Raw genomic sequence first — 17,500 nt, forward strand, 5'->3', positions numbered from 1 at the left:
TAAGTGAAAAATTTCCAAAAAGCTTACAGCACCTGGTATTCCCAGGCAGTCTCCCATCCATGTACTAACCAGGCCCAAACCTGCTAAGATTCAGAGATCGGGCTTTGACTCTTTTTTTTGTTTTTAATGAAACATTTTGTACATTACCTGAGAACATTTTATAAAAAACATCCATTTTCCTTTCCATCTTACAATACACATATAACAGTTGCAAATATTCTTCCATTCTCTTTTTAAAATATCCCCATATGTCTATTTTACAGTCTTTGTTTCTCACTATGTTTCTTCTTTTCCATATCACATACTTCCCCATTGATATACATAGATTGACCACCTCCTTATTTGTACAATTTTTATTCAGTCCCATTATTATCAACTCATCCCAGTTTGGAATATCTTCCTTTTCTCTTAGTTGATTTATCAAACCTTTTAAAATCTTAAAAAAATTATTTCAATTCATCACAATATAAAAACAAATGTAAAAATCCTTCATCCTCTTTTTTTACATACTTTACACAAAGCATTTTGTGTCAAACCAATTTTACATAGTTTCATCTCGGAAAAAACAACTTTATGCCTTATAAAATAATCCAACGCTTCCATTTTTACATCTAAGAACCTCCATTTAACATTCCTCCATATATTATTTTCATCTAATCCAGGAAAATGATCAATCCAAAACTCATTTACTTTTGGTTTTGTGAAAACAGATTCCCTAAAACATGTGTAAAACATCTTCACAGTACAAGAGTTAAAATCATATTCCTTCTTCCCAACTTTAAAAGACACTTCTACTTTCTCTTCCTCTTTTTCCCCACTCTCTATTATTTCAATCCACTCTTTTGGTATTGCTTTCTTTACAACATCATATTGTTTCTTTAAAGTACTGACATTGAAATCCTCTTTTGCTTCTTCTAAAGCATCAATGACAAACTGAAGAGGAAGAAACCCATTTTTATACTCATATAAAATATCTCTTACTCTTTTTATATCTACATCTAGCCACTTTTTAAAAAACACATCTGTTCCATCTGTAGTAATCTTTGCATTTAAAAACAGAGGTTGATTCAAAATTGTTTCTCTTCCTTGTGGCTTAAAATCAATATGTGGTAAGAAATCCCTCCATGCCTCTAAAACCTCTTTATAAAAATCTGGTATTCCTTTTATCATTCCTTTTTTAACTCTCATCCATAAAATATCATCCCCTATTCTCAAATTTGAACATTTGTTTAAAAAATGTTTCATTATTACTTTCCATTCCTCCATCTTTTCTCTATTTAGATATTTCTTTACAGTTTTCACTCTCATACTCTTCTTCCTCTGCTCAACATCCATTAACCCTAACCCTCCTTCTTCTTGAGAACCAATTAAAGTCTTATGTGCAATTCTAGGAGGCTTATTATTCCATAAAAAATCCAACACAATACCCTTTACTCTCTGTTCCACCCACATTGGCATTGCAGTTACAGATAAATTATACCACATCTTAGAGAGCATTAGACTATTAACAATTAAAACTCTTCCTTTCAACTCCAAATCTCTCACTTTCCAAAAAACTAATCTTCTTTTCATTTCTCCCACAATCTCTTCCCATCTTTTATCTCTTGAACTCTTTTCATCTTTCCCCAAATTTACTCCTAAAATCTTAATTTCTTCCTTTTCATTAAAAGCAATGCAAGCTGGTAATGCTGGCGCTTCTCCAAATCTCATAAAAGCAGTTTTTTCCACATTTATCTTTGCACCTGTTGCTTTACAAAATTTCTGCATGAGTTCCATTGCTATTCTAATGCTCTCTAAATCTTCTATTATCAAGGTGGTATCATCCGCGTACTGAAAAATCTTTTGTCCTTCCCTTCCATTTTCAATATTTATACTTTTTATTCTTTGATCCTTTTTAAACATCATTCCTAGAGACTCTGCGACCAAGGAATACAACTGTGCTGACAATGGACAGCCCTGCCTTATGGATCTAGTTATCTTAAAAGCATCCGTTAAAAAACCATTACATTTAATAAAACTCATTGCATCCTTATACAAGATCTTAATCCATTTTCTAAAATTACCCCCAAAACCAAAACGTTTTAAACTCGCAAATAAAAACTCATGCTCCACCCTATCAAACGCTTTTTCAAAATCCATGCTTATCACATATCCACTCTTCTTTTCTTCATTCATATAACTTATCACATCCCTTATGTTGCTAACTGTATCTGATATATCTCTTCCCTGAACTCCATATGCTTGATTTGATAAAATTATCTTAGGTAACACTCTTTTCAGTCTGTTTGCTAAAATTTTTGCTAAAATTTTAAAATCTACATTTAGCATAGTGATTGGTCTATAGTTTTTTAAATCCTCCCTTTCCCTTTTTCTCTTGAATATTATTTTGACTAGACCCATTTTCATTGCTTGATTAATCTCTCCCTTTTTAAAAATCTCATCATACACTTGTTTTAGTATTTTCAATAATTTATACTTAAAAGCTTTATAAAACTCATTTGTTATTCCATCCATACCTGGACTTTTATTCACCTTTAATTGATTAATAGCTTCTTCTATCTCTTCTATTTTTATCTCCGCATCACACTCATCTTTGTCTTGATTATTAACTGTAGCTGTTATCGTCTCCAATATACAGTCTTTTTCCCCATCATCTATTCCTTGTGTCTTAAACAATTCTTCATGAAAATCTTTTACCTCCTTTAATATTTCTTTTGTTTCTTTTACTTTCCTTCCATCTTTGCATTTTATTTCTTTTATCGTTTCTGCCTTTTTCCTACTTCTTTCCAGATTAAAAAAGAATTTTGTGCATTTTTCTCCCTCCACAGTATATTTTGCCTTACTTCTTATCATTGCACCTCTATACTTTTCCTCCTCTATTTTACTTAAATCCTCTTCTAACAAAACAACCTTCTGCACATCAACGTCCTCTTTACTTAATTCTTCATTTAATTCTTTTCTGATATTCCTTTCTTTTTGTTTCTTAACTCGTTGTAGAAATTTACAATATTTTATTGTAGATTTCTTTATTTCATATTTTACATTATCCCACCATATCCTTTTGTTTTCTACAAACAAACTACTTTCCTTTTCTTTGTCTATAATTTTTTCTATTTCCATTCTATAAGATTCATTTTTTAAAATCTCTGCATTTAAAATCCAAACTCCTGGCCCCCTCTCCATTTTACTAAAATCCATCAAAATAAACACAAAACTATGATCACTTAATGTTGTTTCCTTATAGTACACCTTTTCAATATATTGCTCTAAAAATCTTGTGTTTAACACATAATCAATCCTTGTTTGGCACAAAAAATTCTCTACTAATTGTCTTCTTGAATATTCTCTTCTTTTTTCATTCCTATCCCTCCATATATCAATTAAGTCATTTTCTCCCATTAAAACATTCAGCTCTTTTCTTGCAGTATCTGTTCTATAAACCATTCCTTCTGCCATATCCATTTTGCTAAAAACTGTATTGAAATCACCCATTAAAATTACTTTCTTATACTTTAGTGTAAAACTCCTTAAATCATGAAAGAATCTCCTCTTTTCCTTTTCTTCTGTTGGTGCATGTAAGTTGCATAAAACAAAAGTTTCATCCTCACTACTTATTTCTACTGCTAAACATTTTCCATTTCTATCATCAAATACCACATTCCATTTATCCTTCATATACTTATCAATTAAAATTGCTACTCCCCTTCCTTTTCTTCCATCCCCATTATTATATATTATTTCCCCATTCCATCTTTTTTTAAAATCTTCCATTAATTCATCTTTCCAATTTGTTTCTTGTAATACAATTATATTTTCCTCTTTACACATTTCTTTCATTTTTTCAAATTTCACCACATTCAACAAACCTCTTGCATTCCAAGATACAATTCTTAAGACCATTAAGGATAATAAATATTTAAAAATATTCATCATTTCATTTTTCTTCCTCTTCCTCCACTATACTTCTTAAAACCTCACATTTCCCTCTAAATGTAGCTTTTTCTTTCATTTTTTCTTTTCTCTTTCTAGCACAGTCAATATTTGGTTTTACCTTCAGTAGACTTCTTCTTTGCATACGAGTGAATTCTCTATCTCTTTTATATCCTTCAGACTTTTGTTTCTCAGTCTCTTTTTCATCTTCCTCTTGTTCACTCTCCTCTTGTTCTTTTTTATGCTCCAGTTCTCTGCCCTTTAATGAAGTCTCCTCTAGTGTCCTTTCTTCTTCCATCATTTGTTCTTCTTTTTCTCTCTGTGTTCCATTTGTCTCCTCTTCCCTTTCAACTTCTGCCTGCTCACCACCATAATTTTTCTCCTCTTCTTCCACTTCTTTATGAATTTGTCTGCACTCTACCTCGGAGTCAGTCTCTTTGTTCAACCTGGTCTCACAGAATTCCGTGAAATGTCCACGGGTCCTTAACTCAAAATCCGTGAAGCCATCACGGAATTGCCCCAAATTCCGTGACCCGGCCACGGATATTTCTCCAACGCAAGTCAATGACACTGACCTCCCGTGATCCACACACGGATACCCGTTTCAATGACGGAGTACAGAACTCGCTGAACGGACGTGCTTTCTCATTTGGAAACGCAACATTTGAAGTATTTGTTTCTTTTCCAATATCAAATGCCATAATGACATTAACCAGACAGCTGTTGTAGTTATTGCATTGTCCTGTCATCATAAAAATTACGTTTGTTTCAGTTACAAAAGTCCCGTGATGGCACGGACCTCCACAACCTGACCTCACTCACTTGTTTAGGAACTTACAAGCTTTTCGTCGACACTGTTGCAATGGCATGTAATTAACTTGCCATTTTTTCTCGTCCTGTCATCATAAAATCCAGTTTGATGGCGTTTTACCCACATTTTGGCTATAGTCAGAACTAAAATCTGTGATAGGAGCACGGAGTGAGTCTGTGCTTAGATCACGGATAACTCTAACGCAAGTCAATGACACTCATCTTCCGTGGTCCGTACACGGATCGTTTCAGTGATGGAGTACAGACCTCACTCAATGGACGTGCTATCTCATCTGGAAACGCAACATTTGAAGTATTTATTTTTTTCAACACCAAATACCATGACCAACCTGACTGTTATTGTAACTATTGCATTGTCCTGCCATCATACAGATTCACTTTGATTCTGTTAGCCTAACTAAAATCTGTGATACGAGCACGGAGTGAGTCTGTGCTGAGATCACGGATAACTCTAACGCAAGTCAATGACACTCATCTTCCGTGGTCCACACACGGAAACCCAGTCTCACGGCAGTTCGTGATTTTGTCACGTAATTTAATCTATTTATTCGTGGCAGGCACACGTTTATTTCCTTATTTTCATGATTGCAGCACGTTTTTTTTAAACTAATGCATTTCAACTGGAGGCATCTTTCGTGCATCAGCACAATATTTTCTGATTAATTATTATTATTATTATTTAATTTTTCACAGGACAACAGAAGAAACTCACTGAAACTTGAAAAAAAATCGGAGCTTAACTTACTGTACAAAACTCAGCAACATACTGTATTGCTGGTGACAAAAACACATTAAAATTTTTTTAGCTGTAAAATGCGCAATGGTTCTTTTTTTACTTTTTCATTGATTTTTATTTTTTTCATAGGCCTAGATTTAATTTTTTTTTTATTACAGAATTCAATATCAAGTCCTTGACACATAACTGTAACAAATTTTCACATTAAGAAACAATTTAGTTTAAATAAAAAGAACAAAAAATATCTAAAAATAAATAAATTATTTATTAGAGATAGGCCTACAGATTTATTTTTTTTTTTAAATTAATTTTTTATTTTTTTACTTTAGACTCTAAAGCTAAAAGTTTTTATTAAGGCTATTGTAAAGGCTTCTTAAAAATGATGTCGCTGATGAGCCTCTGATCGCTGTCAGATTCTGTGATATGAATGTCCGCTAATGGGTTTAGAATGAGCCCCGCTCGGCCCGTGTTCTGGCTTACTGTAATATTTCACCTGTAATAAGACCGAAATAATATAATTAAAATAAAGAAATTAATGAATACATGATAACATCTAAATAAATGTTGATAGATTTAGCGTTATAGTTTTAAAAATATTAATAAACAGCAAATCAACACAGAAATACCTAAATAATAATAATACATAATTAATAAACAGCGCCGCCCCTCCCACTACGCGCATCACGCGCTGTGCGTCAACCCCAAAGCGTCAAAAACTGAAGCGTGGTCAAGCGCCTCTAGCGTCACTGACATGAGATGTTTATCGCTTTGAAATCACGTTCAAGAAGTCTCATTCAGCACACATCGCGATACTTTCCATCAGTTTGCAAGAGCCGCAGGTTGGGTGAGTTATACAGTCTATGGTGAGTAGTAGTAAATATGCTCTTTTAATGCCTGTCATAAAACGTATTCTGTCTTCTTTATTAATCAGATGAGCGCCTTGTGTTAACTCTCTGTATTACATCGGTTATCCGAGGCTGTCTTTGAGTTTCATTGTGTTTAACTAAATGAACACAGCTGCTAACTGGTTAAACTCTATCGGTCACGTGACGTGACGTGACGTGCCACAGACCTGGGATCCGTTTTATATTCATTTCAGGTTCAAAGATGTAAGTTGTATTTGTAGTAAAATCATGGTAACCATGACACCTACAAAAGTAGGTAAAACCCAGTAAACAAGACATTTACCATGTTTTTTTTTTTTTTTTTTTTTTTTGTTTTTTTACCACAGTAACTGTAGCTTTACGGTAGTATAGTAATAGCACATTAATCACCAAATTAACTATAGTTGTACCACTGTAATGGTAGTGTTTTAATGTGCTTTTATATGACATTTCACAGTAATCACATTTACTGTACCATGCTTGTAATACCTTTTTTTTTTTGTTTTTTGTTTTTTTTTTTACATTAAAAAACATTTTTCCCATATTGTAGTTCAATTCATATTGGTTTATATCTTAAATATTTTGCTCACAGATCACTATTAACATTCTGTATATATTTCTGTTTTATTTTCTTTCCCCTTGTATTAATTTTTTAGCTGAAAAGACGTAAAGTAAGCAGTCACCCCAGTGGTGTTTGTGGAGAGGTATTCCTTCAGAAATGGAGAAGACAGAAAGCTGCAGAGGCAGGTTGGTCTGTGATAGTTTGTCCCTTTTATCAAACATTCCTGTTGTTATCATTTGCACAGCATTTTGTTGTTTCTTAAACTGTTGTACGGTCCAAATACCCACACTTGCCATCTTTGCACATTTCCTTTATTTGGCCCAAGTGAGCATGAAGATCACAATGTGTGTCGATCTTAACATGACAAAGTTCGTTTCAACTTTGCATTTTAAAAGAAACTTCTAAATGTCTTTTCAATAGTCCCTAATAATACATTTTAATGCGCTTTTCTAGAACCCAAAGCGCTAAAATTAGCGCCCTATTAACCCTATTAAAGATGACAATTTATTTTGTGTTGCTTCTAATTAAGTGATAAAAAGAAGTTACAAATGATGTACAAAATAAATATACTTTTCTGTGCACCAAGAAAACATGCAACACTTTGTTTTACTACTAAATTAGTCTCAATTTCTAATTATTATAATTAATATTTCACAAACATTGGAAAGTTGCGTGACCTCTTGTTAAACCCCTGCAAAAAGTCTCACATTAATTCCAAAACATGATGCATGATGGGATACACTAAGCGTTGTATAGCGCTCCGGAGAAGTATTGGAGAGGTTTAGTGTGTGTTAAGGATGCTGTGCTTTGGCATTATTAAGACCGGGGACAGTCTCATAGTCACGTACACACACTCTCAAGTGAATAAGACCTCAAGTGTGGGTATCTGGAAAGGGGAAAAGTCTTTAAAATGATCCCTAAATACAGTCGCACATCAAAGTCTTAATAATTCAGTAATTCAATTTAACACTTGTATGATATTGTACAAGCCCCTGGACAATCTCATCTGACACTATCACAATATTGGAAAATCAGTTGCGCCACACAGTCAGAAAGTTTATATTGTTCATTGGCTTTTCATTAAATTACTTCAAATAAGCCCCATCAGTTCATGTTCCCACTATACGTGATCTCCATGACTAGATATTGCTATTAATGACTTGCTTTTAATAATGGATGCATTTAACATTTAATTATACAGCATCTTTGCAGATTATGCTTTCATGGTCTAAAAAAAAACACAGTAATGTTGCATTTAATTACATAATATTTCTATCCTTTCTGTCTTACAGGATTGTTTCCAGATAACACTGTAGTTCTCCGTCATGCACAAGGATTCACCTCTTTAACTCCCCCCCACCCCCACCCCCACACACACACACACAGAGAAATGGTTCCTGGATCAGTGACTCAAGACTTTGCAGTGGTTTGATTTCTGCAGAAGATGTAACTTTGTTTTAATTAACCTTATAATGAATACATTGTGACCTTCCAGCAACCCATATACTGTACTGTATACAGAACCAGTGATGACAACAATAGTTAAAAAATAGCATTTATCATATTGATAAAGCATTGTGTTCTCTTTGTCAAGCTTCATACAGTAAACTTTACTTCTGGTGCTTTTATCATAAAAAAGCTTCAGTTCTCATCAGGAGTTTTAGTAAAGGACATATTCATGCACAGCAATCCCCTAGTTCCAGTCATGAAGTGAATGATGTTATTGTTAAAGTTATATTTCTGCATTTTCATGTAGCAGGTGTTTGTTTTCCTGAACACTTTATCTTTCTTCCATTGTTCGGACAATCAGTGTTTACGTGATGCTCTGCTGATTGAGTTTTATAGATGATATTGCACACTTGACATGCATGTCTTCATGATGTTTTTTTGTGAGTTTGAAACATTAAGTGTTGTATCACTTTTTGGTCAATAGAATCTTTTAAGAAAATGTATATTTTTATGGTGTTCTCTGAAAGATATATGCCATAATTATAATGTTTTGTTTTTTAATAAAAGAATTTGCACACTGAAAAATGTTAACGTTTACAACATAACTGCCTTTTTTTTCTTCATAGTTTTATTCTTTAAAAACGAGCTTGGTGACAGTGCAGTAATATGCACACTTTGTCTTTAAATGAGTTTGACATATCTATAAATACTGGAAAACTCTTACAAAATTATGTATGTTCATTATGCTTTATTTCAGTTTTTATTACTAGAGATTAATTGGTAAAGCAAGGCAAATCACAGAAACAAATTAAATAATTTAATAACTTAATAATTTCACTCTTTACTTTTTATTATTAAATGCTCTTGTCTTTGGTCAGGAAAAAATGTATCTTTTAAATTGAATGAAATGAATCTATTGGTTAGATAAGATACAACTGTGACTGTGCAGTTCACATCACATGTGTTGTACACACACATGTACACATCGATATTGCCAAATTGTTGTCAAGCTGAATAACAATAATTTCTGTATTTGCATTATTGTTGGAAGAAAGTGTAGACGTTAATAAAAAACTATCTAATAGGTGGCAAATTTAATTTATTGTTAACCAATCTATCCCTTTAGCCGAAAAACGGAAAACAGCGTTCATGAATGACAATAAATGGTTAAGGAAGTGTGATGACGCTGCTCAGCTTTGATGTCATTGGCTGTGAATGTCCCTTGTCATCGCAGGACTGTCTGTGGTTGGATTATCTTTTAACCCATATTAAACAGCGGATCATGTTACAAAAGTATGTTTTGCTGCTATTATCACATTAGTAAATATATTAAGTCAAAATTGGGTGTTTATATGTTGAGAAAAATCACCTTTTTACCGAGATCCTAACACTAACCCTAAGAATAACTTCAATGAACTACAAAAAACAGCGCCTAGTATTCCCTTTCCATAGACAGAACGATGGAGGCTTATGGGTAATGTAGTTTAAAAAGTTTTATTAACGAAATGAAATAAATAATATATTGAATGGTAAACTAGACATATAAATATGTTCACTGTGTAAACCACTATGATATATTTGATAGGCATGGTGAAATTTAGTATTTTAGAGTATGCAATATGTAAAATGCCTTTATGCCACCTTTCCATTCATTTCTGAAAACTGTGTCCAACATTATTTTATCAGCATAGCATAAGTAGTAATCCTGCTGATTTTCGCTTTGATATGTTAATTGGACTCTGATTTACAGCCATTTGAAATGTACAGTTTTGGGCTCTTCCGGGGGTGCTACTGGGCCCCTGGGGGTAGAAGGGCAGTAAAACCTACATATATGTATTCTCCTCATCATGGACAACAAACTGAGCTGAGTCACATTTATATCTGACAGTTTTCACAGTCCTCTGTTTTCTATTCTATTCATCATGACTATTATACCTTTTGACAGGACATTGTGAGGCCATCTGATGAAACATGGAAAAATTATAAAGAAATGTTTTGATAATAAAAATAATAGATTATTTATTTGATTTTTGAAGTAAACATCAATAAATATAATGGATGAACCTGCAACAACATGCCATTATCTATTCCCCACTGTTAAGCAGTAATCAAGGACAATGTATACACATTGTGATACTTCACTATTACACAAGGACAAATTCATTCACACACACATATATATATATATATATATATATATATATATATATATATATATATATATATATATATATATATATATATATATATATATATATTACTAATTAGCAAAAATCAGTGTAAAAATGTCCTCTCACCCCTGTCTCTTGCTTTTCATGTGCTGGACATCAGTAATGTGTGTGCTCTTGGTTTTAATGCAGTACAAGATCCACGTTGATCATTCCTGCTACATTCTCAGTTATCCCTCAAGTGTTTGTAACTATAAAGCCCATGGCACCATCTTGTAATGCAAAATAATTAATCTCGTAACTCCCTTTCTTTCACAAAACAATTGGCATTTGTTACTAAATATAAACAACAATAACTTTCTGGTGTACTGATGTCCCAGATGTCATTAATCTGATCAAATATTTTTATGTCTTAAGTAAAAAATAATCCCAATAATGATTATGTAGTTTTTCCAAGTCTAAAATAAACACATATGAGCCTACCTAGTAAAATGATGTGTTTACCAAGAATCTTCAGAACACAATATTCGTCATATTCATTTTATTGAAGCATAGACTATAAAGATGATAAAGTAGCATCAAGACAAATAAGATTCAAGGAAAATAATTATTCATAATCAAAAATACAAAAACATATATTAATCAGTTCACACAGATGAGTGATGAAATGTCCTTAAGAGTCACAGTCCCATCCAGTCAACTGTGATACAGATCATGTGATACATATAAGACATTTGATACTGTTTCAGAAAATAATGATTCCTTATCAACACATCTAAACTGGTTTCATCGTGATCTTCTCTCGTGTCTGGAAACCGCTTTTGGTTGATATCCAACACTGATGTGGTGTAGCTTGTTCTCAGACAAAGATTAGATTAGATTAGATTCAACTTTATTGTCATTATGCAGAGTACAAGTACAGAGCTAATGAAATGCAGTTAGCATCTAACCAGAAGTGCAAGAATATAGTGTTTTATATACATAAAAGTGCAGAGTAAGTAAAGCTATGATATACAGAATTTACAGTGGAGTTGCTATATACAATATTGATCAGAGTATATACAGAATATAAATATGAATTTAATGTAGGGATTGTATGTACATTATGAACAGAGCAAAGAAGAATTATATATACATTATGAATAGCAGGAACTTGAGAACAGTGGTAATAAATACAGTTTAATGAGTGTGCAAAAGTATAGTTTAACAATTTATTATATGCAAAATAATAGTAGTGCAATTATATTTATTGTAGAAATAGTTTACTGTGCTTGTACAGTAACAGCTTTAGACAGTTTATAGTGTAATGGATTTAACCATGTGCAGTCTGTGCAAAATATGAGTAGTGCAATACATGTATGTAAAGTACTGTGACCCGTGCAGTAAAAGAGCAGGTGCAGGTTAGATTGGTGGTGTGGTGTTCAGGAGTGTCACAGCCTCGGGGAAGAAGCTCTTCCTGAGTCTACTAGTTCGAGAGCGTAGGCTCCTGTAACGCCTGCCGGATGGAAGGAGGGTGAAAGGTCCATGGTTAGGGTGAGAGGCATCCTTGATGATGTTTCTTGCCCTACCCAGACAGCGCTTCTGATAAATGTTCTCTATGGAGGTTAACTGGGTGCAAGTGAGATCTCCCAGTCCTAAGATCCCAGACCTGGTCAAAGTGAAACAAACAATCCAGATGAAGTTGTTTAATGGACAGAGAGCTCATCTTATGTTCTGTGTGATTTTAGCAGGGTGAGTAACTATGACCCTTGTAGTACTGTACACTTACCATTCTTCAAGCTGTTTTAAGATCTTTTGAGAAGCTTTTTCTCTGAAGACAATTTACCACATCCTCTTCTTTCACTCCTTTCAAGAGCATCACTTGGTCAAAACCCCTCATTTGGCTGATGAGATCATCTGTACAAAGTAAAATTGTTAAAATACTGCAATAAACAATTTCATTATGCAAGAATTTAGAAAAAGTTACAGAGGCAAAGGACTTGCTCATGAGACTCCATTAGCATGTGTAGTTCTCAGAGACTCTAGAATTCATCTATTGTTGCAGTAAATGTGTTTTCTTCCTCTAGAATCTTTCTCCAGAGTTAATGACTTCTCTCACAAATGTGTTTTAGTCTGTGCAGTGTAAGGCTTTGCTCAAACCAATCAACTATCAATTCACAATTTATAACACAACATTCACAAAACAGTGAGATAATGTCAATTGGTGTTTATATCAATTAAACCACTTTTATGACACTTGTATGCTTTTAAGAATAACAGGTGGTGTTTTTTTAAAACTTTAGATTAAAAATGTTCCAGTCAAACTTTGCTAACATGCTATAATTATTATAGCTGTATCAAATAAAATAAAATAAATATAAAAACATTGGAAAGAATAATTACGGCTGACATGACCAGTCCTGTGAGAGATCATCATAAAGTCCTGTAACACAGCATTGCTTCAACACACACATACCAGAGGACTTCTGTTTGCTTGAGCACAAGATGACCATCTTCATTTCTCATCCTGAGCAAATCATTTCCTTGGTCTTCCTTCTCTTCTGTGAAACAAGATAATCTTACTCTGTGTGCAATGAGCAATATTGCTCATCAAACATATAATTAAGTTAATTTAAAGTAAGATTCAGACCAGAGCATTTGATGAGTAAACAAATGTACCTGGGAAGAGCTGATCGTGGCAAGAGTCGCTGAGACTCAGTAATAGCTCTTTTAGATTTTAGGAAGGTTTGTGAGGGTTGGCTCCCCAAAAATTTTTGAAAAAGAAGAACAGCATTATCTGCAAACAATCCTGTAAGACAGAAAGAAAGGAAATATTATTTCATTACATGCAACTTATACATTACTATATACTTTAACTTATACATTACTTACATACATTATTTTTTAGACCATGAAAGCATTAGTGAATTATTAAGACTTTGATGTGGGACTGTATTTAGGGATCATTTTAAAGACTTTTCCCCTTTCCAGATACCCACACTTGAGGTCTTATTCACTTGAGAGTGTGTGTACGTGACTATGAGACTGTCCCCGGTCTTAATAATGCCAAAGCACAGTGTCCTTAACACACACTAAACCTCTCCAATACTTCTCCGGAGCGCTATACAACGCTTAGTGTATCCCATCATGCATCATGTTTTGGAATTAATGTGAGACTTTTTGCAGGGGTTTAACAAGAGGTCACGCAACTTTCCAATGTTTGTGAAATATTAATTATAATAATTAGAAATTGAGACTAATTTAGTAGTAAAACAAAGTGTTGCATGTTTTCTTGGTGCACAGAAAAGTATATTTATTTTGTACATCATTTGTAACTTCTTTTTATCACTTAATTAGAAGCAACACAAAATAAATTGTCATCTTTAATAGGGTTAATAGGGCGCTAATTTTAGCGCTTTGGGTTCTAGAAAAGCGCATTAAAATGTATTATTAGGGACTATTGAAAAGACATTTAGAAGTTTCTTTTAAAATACAAAGTTGAAACGAACTTTGTCATGTTAAGATCGACACACATTGTGATCTTCATGCTCACTTGGGCCAAATAAAGGAAATGTGCAAAGATGGCAAGTGTGGGTATTTGGACCGTACAACAGTTTAAGAAACAACAAAATGCTGTGCAAATGATAACAACAGGAATGTTTGATAAAAGGGACAAACTATCACAGACCAACCTGCCTCTGCAGCTTTCTGTCTTCTCCATTTCTGAAGGAATACCTCTCCACAAACACCACTGGGGTGACTGCTTACTTTACGTCTTTTCAGCTAAAAAATTAATACAAGGGGAAAGAAAATAAAACAGAAATATATACAGAATGTTAATAGTGATCTGTGAGCAAAATATGTAAGATATAAACAAATATGAATTGAACTGCAAGATGGGAAAAATGTTTTTTTTTTTTTTTTTTACATTAAAAAGGTATTACAAGCATGGTACAGTAAATGTGATTACTGTGAAATAAGTCATATAAAAGCACATTAAAACACTACCATTACAGTGGTACAACTATAGTTAATTTGGTGATTAATGTGCTATTACTATACTACAGTAAAACTACAGTTACTGTGGTAAAAAAAAACAAAAACAAAAACAAAAAAAACATGGTAAATGTCTTGTTTACTGGGTTTTACCTACTTTTGTAGGTGTCATGGTTACCATGATTTTACTACAAATACAACTTACATCTTTGAACCTGAAATGAATATAAAACGGATCCCAGGTCTGTGGCACGTCACGTCACGTCACGTGACCGATAGAGTTTAACCAGTTAGGCTGTGTTCATTTAGTTAAACACAATGAAACTCAAAGACAGCCTCGGATGACCGATGTAATACAGAGAGTTAACACAAGGCGCTCATCTGATTAAAACCTGCGGCTCTTGCAAACTGATGGAAAGTATCGCGATGTGTGCTGAATGAGACTTCTTGAACGTGATTTCAAAGCGATAAACATCTCATGTCAGTGACGCTAGAGGCGCTTGACCACGCTTCAGTTTTTGACGCTTTGGGGTTGACGCACAGCGCGTGATGCGCGTAGTGGGAGGGGCGGCGCTGTTTATTAATTATGTATTATTATTATTTAGGTCTTTCTCGGTTATTATTTCGAAGCTGTGTTGATTTGCTGTTTATTAATATTTTTAAAACTATAACGCTAAATCTATCAACATTTATTTAGATGTTATCATGTATTCATTCATTTCTTTATTTTAATTATATTATTTCGGTCTTATTACAGGTGAAATATTACAGTAAGCCAGAACACGGGCCGAGCGGGGCTCATTCTAAACCCCCTTAGCGGACATTCATATCACAGAATCTGACAGCGATCAGAGGCTCATCAGCGACAGCATTTTTAAGAATCCTTTACAATAGCCTTAATAAAAACTCTTAATAAATCTGTAGGCCTATCGCTAATAAATAATTTATTTATTTATTTATTTATTTATTTATTTGTTCTTTTTATTTAAACTAAATTGTTTCTTAATGTAAAAATGTGTTACAGTTACTTGTCAAGGACTTGATATTGAATTCTGTAATAAAAAAAAATAGATAATCTAGGCCTATGAAAAAAATAAAAATCAATGAAAAAGTAAAAAAAGAACCATTGCGCATTTTACAGCTAAAAAATTTTAATGTGTTTTTGTCACCAGCAATACAGTATGTTGCTCAGTTTTGTACAGTAAGTTAAGCTCCGATTTTTTTTCAAGTTTCAGTGAGTTTCTTCTGTTGTCCTGTGAAAAATTAAATAATAATAATAATAATTAATCAGAAAATATTGTGCTGATGCACGAAAGATGCCTCCAGTTGAAATGCATTAGTTTAAAAAAATGCTACAATCATGAAAATAAGGAAATAAACGTGTGCCTGCCACGAATAAATAGATTAAATTACGTGACAAAATCACGAACTGCCGTGAGACTGGGTTTCCGTGTGTGGACCACGGAAGATGAGTGTCATTGACTTGCGTTAGAGTTATCCGTGATCTCAGCACAGACTCACTCCGTGCTCGTATCACAGATTTTAGTTAGGCTAACAGAATCAAAGTGAATCTGTATGATGGCAGGACAATGCAATAGTTACAATAACAGTCAGGTTGGTCATGGTATTTGGTGTTGAAAAAAATAAATACTTCAAATGTTGCGTTTCCAGATGAGATAGCACGTCCATTGAGTGAGGTCTGTACTCCATCACTGAAACGATCCGTGTACGGACCACGGAAGATGAGTGTCATTGACTTGCGTTAGAGTTATCCGTGATCTAAGCACAGACTCACTCCGTGCTCCTATCACAGATTTTAGTTCTGACTATAGCCAAAATGTGGGTAAAACGCCATCAATCAAACTGGATTTTATGATGACAGGACGAGAAAAAATGGCAAGTTAATTACATGCCATTGCAACAGTGTCGACGAAAAGCTTGTAAGTTCCTAAACAAGTGAGTGAGGTCAGGTTGTGGAGGTCCGTGCCATCATGGGACTTTTGTAACTGAAACAAACGTAATTTTTATGATGACAGGACAATGCAATAACTACAACAGCTGTCTGGTTAATGTCATTATGGCATTTGATATTGGAAAAGAAACAAACACTTCAAATGTTGCGTTTCCAAATGAGAAAGCACGTCCGTTCAGCGAGTTCTGTACTCCGTCATTGAAACGGGTATCCGTGTGTGGATCACGGGAGGTCAGTGTCATTGACTTGCGTTGGAGAAATATCCGTGGCCGGGTCACGGAATTTGGGGCAATTCCGTGATGGCTTCACGGATTTTGAGTTAAGGACCCGTGGACATTTCACGGAATTCTGTGAGACCAGGTTGCTTTGTTTGGTCTCTCCTCATTTACCATCCAACATTCACATTTCACAAGAACTTTGTGGCAATCTGGGCATCTCACTGCATCACAGTCCCGTGCAAAATGGCCTTGCTCCTCACATAGGTGACATTTAAAGTCTGGACAGTCTCTTAAGATATGTCCCGGATTCAAACACATACGACAAGTCTTCACCTGTCTGCCATGTATTATCCGGAAAAACTGTGTTCCCTCCGCTGTCTCAAACTTTGTGCTATATGGTAATGAAACCACCTGATCTGGAAACTTAACACGCACAAATCTCGTTCCATCTTCCACTTCAGTGCCTGGATATAGCCTTCTTTTAATTTGTGATGTTGGATGTACGCCCCAATTATCCAATTTATTAAAAATGTCTTTGTCTTCAAGATAAGCCGGTAGATGCATAAACGATACAACATATTCCCTTGTCTGTAGTTTTCTAATTACACAATCCTTTCCTTTAATAGTTATTCCGTCCAGTAGAATGTCACACATGTCCTCATTTCTTAAAGTGATTTCATATTCTCTGCCCAGCCTGGGCCTTACCGCCAAGATATGTCCACCTCCAATTTTCTCTGTCACCATCTTGATGATATCCTCAGCTTTTCCATCTTGT

At 34.1% G+C, this 17,500-nt stretch overlaps 1 long non-coding RNA gene across 1 annotated transcript; it reads left to right on the plus strand.

Annotated features, from left to right (window-relative positions):
• Positions 1-5,843: 5,843 nt before the first annotated feature.
• On the plus strand, positions 5,844-8,974 carry LOC127987495 (uncharacterized). Its single transcript, XR_008161229.1, has 3 exons — positions 5,844-6,606; positions 7,038-7,128; positions 8,236-8,974. It is a non-coding gene; the product is annotated as an uncharacterized LOC127987495 (long non-coding RNA).
• Positions 8,975-17,500: the final 8,526 nt, after the last annotated feature.

This window comes from Carassius gibelio, chromosome B22, assembly GCF_023724105.1.
Source record: "Carassius gibelio isolate Cgi1373 ecotype wild population from Czech Republic chromosome B22, carGib1.2-hapl.c, whole genome shotgun sequence".
In the NCBI taxonomy this organism is placed as follows: Eukaryota; Metazoa; Chordata; class Actinopteri; order Cypriniformes; family Cyprinidae; genus Carassius; species Carassius gibelio.